This window comes from Mastomys coucha, unplaced genomic scaffold (genome assembly GCF_008632895.1).
Source record: "Mastomys coucha isolate ucsf_1 unplaced genomic scaffold, UCSF_Mcou_1 pScaffold15, whole genome shotgun sequence".
Lineage (NCBI taxonomy): Eukaryota > Metazoa > Chordata > Mammalia > Rodentia > Muridae > Mastomys > Mastomys coucha.
The window spans coordinates 156094955-156104162 of NW_022196897.1; the positions used below are offsets into that span (position 1 = coordinate 156094955).

General features: G+C 49.0%; 1 protein-coding gene and 3 long non-coding RNA genes across 6 annotated transcripts in view; 2 read left to right on the plus strand and 2 right to left on the minus strand.

Annotated features, from left to right (window-relative positions):
- Tshz2 (teashirt zinc finger homeobox 2) overlaps nt 1-9208 on the plus strand; it is a 462303-nt gene that overhangs the window by 329478 nt on the left and 123617 nt on the right. The gene's annotated exons all lie outside the window — the stretch shown is intronic.
- LOC116091457 overlaps nt 1-9208 on the minus strand; it is a 17025-nt gene that overhangs the window by 2128 nt on the left and 5689 nt on the right. Inside the window, exon 3 of the long non-coding RNA XR_004119042.1 lies at nt 5227-5342. This is a non-coding gene — a long non-coding RNA (uncharacterized LOC116091457). The remainder of the gene's footprint in view (nt 1-5226; nt 5343-9208) is intronic.
- Nucleotides 5686-7089, minus strand: LOC116091456. The gene is made up of 3 exons (XR_004119041.1): nt 6464-7089; nt 6031-6204; nt 5686-5791 (listed from the first exon to the last, which is right to left on the minus strand). It is a non-coding gene; the product is annotated as an uncharacterized LOC116091456 (long non-coding RNA).
- Nucleotides 7180-9208, plus strand: part of LOC116091455 — a 6184-nt gene continuing 4155 nt past the window's right edge. The window contains exons 1-2 of the long non-coding RNA XR_004119040.1: nt 7180-7669; nt 8083-8217. This is a non-coding gene — a long non-coding RNA (uncharacterized LOC116091455). The remainder of the gene's footprint in view (nt 7670-8082; nt 8218-9208) is intronic.

The window sequence follows — 9208 nt, forward strand, 5'->3', positions numbered from 1 at the left end:
AAACTATTCTCAACAATAAAGGAACCTCTGGTGGAATCACAATCCCGGACCTTAAGCTGTACTACACAACATTAGAATTCTTAGGACAAGTAGGTAGGTTTGGGTGTCCTTGAGAGAATCAGAGGACATCTGGTGTACAGTGTGTCACAAGGAATATTTGAAATTGAGGAGGTCATAGAAATCAACCCAGAGCTGAGATAATGTCCATGCAGGGGTTGGGGCTAAAATGGAGTATTCACTTGAGCCATGCTCTCCCACACACCATCTGTGCCACCATAGACTCCACCAGTCCTGATCACACACCGAGGTTCCCTCTGTTTTGCAGAACCCATGAGTCTCACAGGTCAATCTTTCCCTCAAAGAAAGCATCCGAGCACACATTCTGAGATGTCAAGGGACTCTTGGGTCCCAGAGTGGCTGGTATACTAGAAAATGCCAAATTCATGGTCCAGAACCGACCAGGAAGACATACCAAGAATGGTCAAGGGCTGTCTTCTAGAGACATAATTCTAGCCCTGTGAGTGGCTGGTTTTTTCTGTCATTCATTGTATGGTAATGATTGACTTGGGATTTGGGAAGGTGTAGGGAGAGAGATCGAAGGGAAAGCACTTGTCACACAAACCTGAGGACCTGAGTTCAGATCCCCAGGACTGAACTGCTTCCCCAGGAAGCAGGACGCAGCAGCTCACACCTGTGATCCTAGCGTTCCTATGAGGAGATGAGAAGTCCAGAGAGGAGACCTTCCAGACTCAAAAACCATCAAAGCTGGTGAACACAGAGGCACACAATAAGGGAACCCTGTCTCAAACAACGTGAAAGGCCATAACTAACATCCAGTGTTGCTCTCCACGTGCATGCCATGGCACATATGCACCCTACACACACATGTACATATGTGCATTTACACATGTACATATATGGAGGGTTTTTAAATGTTTTCTGGGTACAGTATCAGCATTAAATCGTCATCAGAGAATCTCCCTGCTAAGGACATTAGAACCTAATTCAAACAAAGAAAATAGACAAGAGGTTCAGGGTATGACGGGGCTTTAAATGGAAACATGCAAACAAGATGGCTACAGAGCCTTGGCCACGGCCACCCCGGGCAGTGCAGAGTGGTCAGTTTGCCAAGTACATCAGTGACCAACACCCTGAGGCCAGGGTGAGCCTGGCATTCAAGGGACAGAGAGAAACTAAGACCACAACCCCAGGGGACTTAGAAACAAGTGGAAGGAGATCACTCTGAGATCTGAACTCCACAGTGAACAGGAAGTAGCATGGAACATCTTGGGGGCTCTCAAGAAGAGGCCACAGTGTGAGAGAGGCAGAGCCAAGACAACACGCTCATCCCAGAGGCACGAACCTCTGTAACCAGGAAGTTCACCAGCTCACACCTCGGAGTTGCTAGAAATTAGGTCTAACTGCCAATGTGCTCCATCTATGCTGTGTCTTAGGAGAGATCTATATAAACACTCAACTGCGTATAAACAGCTGGCAGTGGGTCCTTAATAGACTTATTCCATAATAGAGTGACTGTGACTTAGCTATATTGCAAGAATGCTACACACCAGAGCATAACAAAAATAGTGAGCTTTCCCCAGCGTCTGTGCCTTGGCTAAGTGATTGATCATTCACAAGTCATTCATGATTGATCATTCCCTATATAGTGTCTGTGATGAGGGATTTCATCTCTAGTTTAGCATTTTTCATCCCGATGGTTAAGGAGGTTGACCCTGCCATGGGCCTTTTTCTCCTCGGCTGCCAGGAAGCTCCTGTCTAAAGTTAGGGATTAACCACAGTAACTGTTTTGTGTATATTAGGATATTTGCTTTTCCTCCTAGTTATCTTTTTATGGTTTCCTTTTTACATCATTTTCAATCATTTTGTTGCTGGATGCATGCTGTCAATTAGGAAAATGTTGTGCTTTTAAAAGAACCCTAGTTTGCCTTTGGAAATTCTGCATTCATCGGTGGTGGGCAGGACCAGTCGGAGAAAGGCAGATCAATGGACCGCAGTTAATGGCGTCTATAAAATGGGTGGTTCAGAACTTCGGCCAGGAACAGATCACCCTGGCAAGCACTGTGTCCGTGAGGAAGGCAGCTTGTACCGTAAATCTGAGCTCTGACTCTTTTCATCCATAGAGTTTTAAGCTTCACGTAAAACAGGGAAGTTTCTGGTTATGTGGAGGCGCTTGCCAAGGAGCCTCAGCTTCTGTCCCCTTTCCTGCTGAACTTTAAAACCCTGAAAGGCAACTGTCTGCTGAGCTGTTTTGTCTAGATCTGGGCGTGGGGCAGGAATCCAACCGCCTAAGCTTCAGCTCCGGCTCCAACTTAGACGTTCTAGGAAGTGCCTTCACGGTGCAGATGCTGTGAACGGCAAAAATAACTTTAAAATGTCTCCTCTCTCTGCTTCCTCGAAGGAGCATAGAGGGATGGGGGTGACTGGGGCAGGCCTGGGGTCTGAGTCTCTGTGGCCAAATACTGAAAAACATTTCTGGCCAAAGTGACCTCCTCCAGGAAGGTGTCCTTCCCTCCCTCCTTCCCTCTCTCCCACCTCATTGATCACCCCACTGATGTCAGTGTCATGATTTTGGCATTCAGGAGCTCAGCTCACCATAACCACATGGGTGTTATTAACCAGAAAGTCATCTCCATGTGGAGTCCTTGTAAACACCGTCCAGAATCTACACTGGTATGGGGAGAATGACCTCAGGAAGGGAGGAGGGACGAGGGAGGAGGGACAAAGGAGGAGGGAGGAAGGAGGAGGAGGGACGAGGGAGGTGGTCTGGAAGAGACTCCTGGTCACTGTGGAAGTTCAAAAAACAAATGAACAGCAAACCCCAAAAGAGTAAGAATTTCATTCTTAATAGAATTGGTAATATCCATTGGGGGGGGGGAAGGAGAGAAAGAAGAAACAGGCACAGAGAAATGGGGCAGGGGGCAGGAGAGAGAAAGAGAGAGAGAGAGAGAGAGAGAGAGAGAGAGACAGAGACAGAGAGACAGAGAGACAGAGAGACAGAGAGACAGAGAGAGGACAAATGACCCACATAAATTCACACTGTGAGCAATTCAGTACACAGTGGTTTGGTTTGTGTTGTGTTGTTTGAGGCAGGATCTCTTATAACCCAGGCTGGCCTTGAACTTACTATGAAGAAGGGAATGGCTGTGAACCTCTAATATTTTCGCCCCTCTCTCCCAAAGGCTGCATTTACAGGCTTGAGTTCCCACTCTGATTTTACACCGTGATGGAGACTGAGCCCAAGGCCTCCTGCACACAATGCAACCACCTGAGCGATATCACCAGCCCAAGTACACAAGTCAATGTTTAGTGCACAAATTCCAGATGAAAGCTGACCCACTGGGGCCATCTGGGAATCCTAGCCACTGCCTGTTTTGTCACTAAAGCTTTGTTAGAATAGAGCTAGACTTGGTTTCCACATTACCTAACACAGAACATGGTGGTAGAGCAGAGTGACTAGGCTCTGGTGTCCCAGTGGCCTAAAGTATTGATTATCTGTCATCTAACCCCTTTCAGAATAAGCCAGCTCAGTGCATGTGTGTCATGGTTCTGTCTACACATAACCGTACTTCTCTCAGATACATATTTCCTCTGGGTAGATACACCCATTATCTTTCATACAAGATCTTGATGATCCCCAATCTGTTAACATTCTCTTATAGGGCTCCGAAGCCCTCGTAAGAGTCTTATGGGCCTTGCCCCGAGTCGGAGTTATATAGAGGAGGGAAGGTCACCTGGTGTGGGGACTCTTCAGTTGAACAACTTTCCCTGAGTCAGCCGTTCTGTAAGTGGGAGGCTTCCGTAGTGTAGCTGCCCATAAATTGCCCAAGGGGCTTCCCAGGTATATAGCTCCCTTAAAGTCACTCACACTTCTGTAAGTGACCCCAACAACCTCAGTGAGGACCAAACTAGACTAGACAGAATCCATAGTTTGATCTGTTTGCCCTCTCACTCTGAGGGTGAGTAGACATTTTTTTATCCTTTCTAGTGGAAGTCACTTGATGACCTCTTCATTGGGAATAATGATCCACTCGTAGGAACTTGCAAAGGCTTCCCCTCCCAGCTCCCCCCAATGGCTATGTGACCATGGGTCAGTGTCTAGGCCAAAAGCCTAGCCTGCCCTTAGACGCTGGGTTGACGGGCCACCGTTGGAGATGACACAGACATTCTAATCCTGAAAGTGCTATCATGTGGGACCCTTCCAAATGTCAAGAGTGGCAGCTGTGGAAATCCTTGCCTGGCAACAGGTGAAAAACCAGGAGGGTACTCAGCACAAAGGTACTTAAGACGAGGGTGCTTAAAGTTTCCTGGGGGTTACTGAGTCCAACACAGAGCAGTGGCCCTGAGAAAACTGGAACCCGGCTATACAAGAGTAGGCCCTGTCAAATCCGGTCACCAAGACTTTCGGGTAGGAGTTGGATATTTTATTATCTCTCTGTTCCTCCCCTGAAACTTCAACATCTCCACATCTAAAGAGCCTTGGAAAGGATGGTGGGGGGTCACTGGGAAGGGGACATCTCACTGATAAGTTCTAGGATGTGTCACCACCACCTCCCAAAGCTGATGGTAAGAGAAAATGTGTTTATTCAAATGTCTGGCCACTGTCTGGCCCCATGTGAAGCAAAGAGAGCTCCTTTGCCAGACCCCCATTCCACTACCACAGGAGACTGGCTGTGTATGAAATACTTGCTGTAAGACAAGGTTCTCAGACCTCAGCTGCGAAGGAGAAAGGACGTCAGGGCTGGGGTCGTATATAGCCTTCCCGTTCAGAGAGGGTTACCAAGGGTGCCCTGGACTGAAGGTATGTTTGTGTTGAATGAGGGTGACTGGGGTCTGAGGTTATAGGTGTCCGGGTTTATAAATACAGCTGGCAGGTAATATTGATAATGTTTTTAGGTTGGTGCTGTTGTTATGAAATGAAGTCTCACTCAGTAGCCTAAGCTGCTGAAACTCCTATGTAGTCTAAACGGGCCTCAGATTCATAGGGACCCTCCCGCTGTGTCATGTGATGTGGAGCCTTAGTTTGTTTTGTATAGCTCAAAGCAGTGGCTTTTGCCTTTTGAACTGACCTGAAAACCTTCTCTGTCTGGCCACTCGTGAGTTAGCCACACGTGTGTGGGTGATTCCACCCCTGGGTTCCTCCCCAGAGCTGGGGTCTGTTTAATGTGTCTGACCTCTTCTCTCCATTGTTAAGCATCAGGTACTTACCTACACAACACTGAGTCCTCACACTCTAGAACAAAGCCTCGTGCCTCTGTGTTGGTTGAAAAAATATTCTCTTTCGAAAGTCCAGTTAACCTTGCAGAGCACTGGGTCTCTTGCTCCTGGAGAGAAACAGTTAATAGAATTGAATATTTTGAGGAAAGACCGTGGGCAGCTGACTTCAATCACTTTTCAAAACCCTTGCAAGACCATGACACCCAGCATATTTTGGAAAGGGAGAGAGGAACACCTGGTGGAAGGAACGTGGGTCTCCCAGCCCAGCCCTTAGTTCCATGGCTGGGGTTCCCTCACTCAGCCTTCAACATGTATTACACAGGTTGCGTCTCGAGCTTGTAACCAAGGGGAAGAAATGAGGACTGGAGCCTTGGGATGCTGGATGTGATGTTTCTGCACCGTGTTAGTTATTTGTTGCATTGCTGTGATGAAACACCCAACAGAAGCAACTTAGGGAAGAACAAGTTTATTTTTGTTCCCAGTCCCAGGGTGCAGGCGGCCATCATAGCCAGGAAGGCAGAGCAGCTGGAAATTGGGGCAGCTGGTCACACCACATCTGCAGTAAGGAAGCAGAGAGAGATGAACGCTGTGCTCAACGCACTTCCTTTATGTTAATTCAGCCCAGATCCCCAGCTCATGGGATGGTTGCCAATCGCAATCAAATGGGTCTTCCAACTTCAGTTAATCTAGTCTAGATAATCTCTCACAAACACCCCAGAGGTCCCTCTCTTGGGTGATTCTAGAACCTGTCCGGCTGGCAGTGTTAACCATGACAGATGAGATCCTCAGAAGCACCTGCTGGAGAAATCTCATCCTGCTACTTCCTCTGCCTGGGGAAAAGCTCTCTGTCAGCCTCTTCTGGAAGGATGGTAGGTGCAGGAGAGAGTCTGCACGGAGTGGTGGGCAGATGTCCAAGTAGGAAAGGAACAGAAGGGTCATGGTCCATCTTTCAAATCCACCTCCTCTTCTCTGAAATCAGTGTGAAGGGAGCCTTGGTTACTTCTCTCTGCCATGGAGAAGGAAAATCGCTTCCCAGCCTCACTCTCTAAGGCCGGAGCCTTAGCTGCAAAGCGAAGCTCCCAAACTCAGCTCCTACTGCACAGGCCCTGCATACATATGCCCAGATGACAGTCCATCCTGTCACTAGAAAGAACCCACAACCCGCACAGGGAGTCGAAGGGATTTTGATTCCTGTAATGTTTTCAACAACTGTAGAAAGAAAACTCACATCATCCTGTTCTCAGTGTGGAAAGTAGGCCTGTGGAGGAAGAGATGAGCTGGGACGGCTTCCACGTGACTCAGTGTGGAAAGTAGGCCTATGGAAGAAGAGATGAGCCAGGGCGGCTTCCACGTGACTCGGTGTGGAAAGTAGGCCTGTGGAGGAAGAGATGAGCCGGGGCGGCTTCCACGTGGCCACCGGATGACAGGCCTATGGAGGAAGAGATGAGCCAGGACGGCTGCCACGTGGCTCAGTGTGGAAAGTAGGCCTGTGGAGGAAGAGATGAACCGGGACGACTTCCACGTGGCCACTGGATGGCAGGCCTGTGGAGGAAGAGATGAGCTGGGACAGCTTCCACGTGGCCACAGGATGACAGGCATGTGGAGGAAGAGATGAGCCCGGATGGCTGCCACGTGACTCAGTGTGGAAAGTAGGCCTGTGGAGGAAGAGATGAGCTGGGACAGCTTCCACGTGACTCAGTGTGGAAAGTAGCCCTGTGGAGGAAGAGATGAGCAGGGATGGCTGCCATGTGGCTCAGTGTGGAAAGTAGGCCTGTGGAGGAAGAGATGAGCCGGGACAGCTTCCATGTGGCCACCGGATGACAGGCATGTGGAGGGGTCCGTTTGCTTTCAGAGGTGCCTTCATCAGGAAGTGAAAGGTCACACCTGGAACCCCTTTGTGACAGGTGGGTGAGCCGCAGGACATAAACTGCTGCTGACGCTGGTCATTTCCAGGAGGTTGTAAAGCCTGGGACCCAGAGAAACAACAGGCAGAGGTGTAGACACCCCGAAACATGTGACAGACCAGCTCGAGTCAATGCCTGCCTTGAATCGCCTTCATCTAACGTGATGCTCCTCTCAAGATGGTGCGCCCTCAGTGCAAACACCAATAGCTCACCTTTAGATGCCACACATGGGAGGAAACCTCGAGCTAGGGAGCTGGCAGGTTCCAGAGCGGGGACTTCCCAGACCCATGTTTTCCCATCCCTTGCTCTCCCATCGGCCTTCACAACGATGCCTGGTCCTCCTGTCTGTCATGTGTGTGGTGGCAAGATGGCCGATGTGTCTTCATCCCTCACAGCTACTTTGTGGAAAGGAAGAATGTCGTCATCCGCCGGGATCGTGGAAAAGAATAGAACCAGGCCTAGGGAGATCGCTTAGTCACTCAACTGTCTTCCTTGCAGGGCCTGAGCCTGGTGCTCAGAAGCCTCCTAAAGTGAGAACTGTGCCTTACTTACTGCAGTAAGCTCAGGGGTGGGAGGGAGGCGGAGACAGGAAAGCTGCTGAGGTGAACTGGCCACTCAGGCTAACCTAATAAAGCAAGCTTCAGGACATGGACAGCCTGTCATAAAACAATAAAAGGTGGTGACCAAGGATACTCAAGATTGTCCTCTGGCTTCCACATGCACATTCGTGCATATGTGCTTTCATGCATGCATGTACACACACACACATGTGCACACAAGAAAAAAAATTAAAGAGTGAAGGAGGAAAGACAGAATAAAGGGAGAGGAAGGGGAAGACAGAGGGAAGGGACGAGAAAAAAAAGTGGGCTTTGTAGGTCCATCTGTCTGTCTGTTTCCAAAGATGAAGAGAAGTGTGAATTCATGTGGATACATTTGGTTGCAGCTAAACAAACCTGAGATCTGCAGATCAGGCCAGCATCCCAGAAACTCGGGGACAGGAGCTGAAGTTTGCATATCCGGGCAGACTATCTTTATCCTCAGAGGCACCTGTTTTGTCTCAACACCTTCATCTGAGTGGGTAAGACCCTCCCGCCTGGTGGAGGCTGGTCTCCTGTCCCTAAAGACAGTTGTCACGCACTTTCATTGTACCTTTAGGACATTCTTCCTGCCCTACGCGTGACACTGCTTCCTGCAGGCCAGTACTACCTCACAGTCATCGAAGAAAAGGGAACGGTAGGGGGAGAGCTTCCAGCCAGGTTTGCCTTGCCCACCAGAAAAGGACCCGTTCCCCAAAATTTGTAGGAGGAAGCAGGGTCACATGACCACTCCTAGTGGCATAGGAGGTGGGAAGGAAAGTGTTAAGTTTTCTGGCATCCATAGAAAGGCAGGTACAGGAAGCTCAGCTGTGATTGGCATTCAGCAGGGCGGCCCTTAGCATCTTCTGAGCTGTTTATTTACTGGACATTTAATGAGTATGAGAAGCTGAACAGCGGGTGCTGCTCAGGTGAGCATCCTGTTATTCATTACTGAGGATAATTAAGTGACACTGGTTCCCAATGTGGAAAACTCACCCCTTCCACCCTCGGCAGCTGAAACGGCCTTGCAATGACAGCAGTGCTGTGGGGTCTGCTCTTCTAACATTTAAGCTATAAATTAAGTTCAGGGGCTGGAGAGGTGGCTCCATGGCCAAGAGCGTTTCCTGTGCAGTCCTGAAGACCAGAGTTCTGGTCTCAGCACCCACACAGCAAGACAGGCATGGAATTCCCACCTGTAACCCTAACTCCGAGGTAGACAGAGGTAAGAGGACGTGGCGGACTACTGGCTTCTGTATAGCCAAGAAAGCACAAGCCCCGGGTTCAAGGACAGACCCTGCCTCAAAGGAATAGACAGCAAATGATAGAAGCCAATGAATGCCCTTTATACACTTGTGCAACTACACACACATACACGCACACGCATACACACGCATACATATACACACACACATACAATATACACACATACACATATACACACACATGCACATACACCCATACTTACACATATACACACATGCACATACACCCATA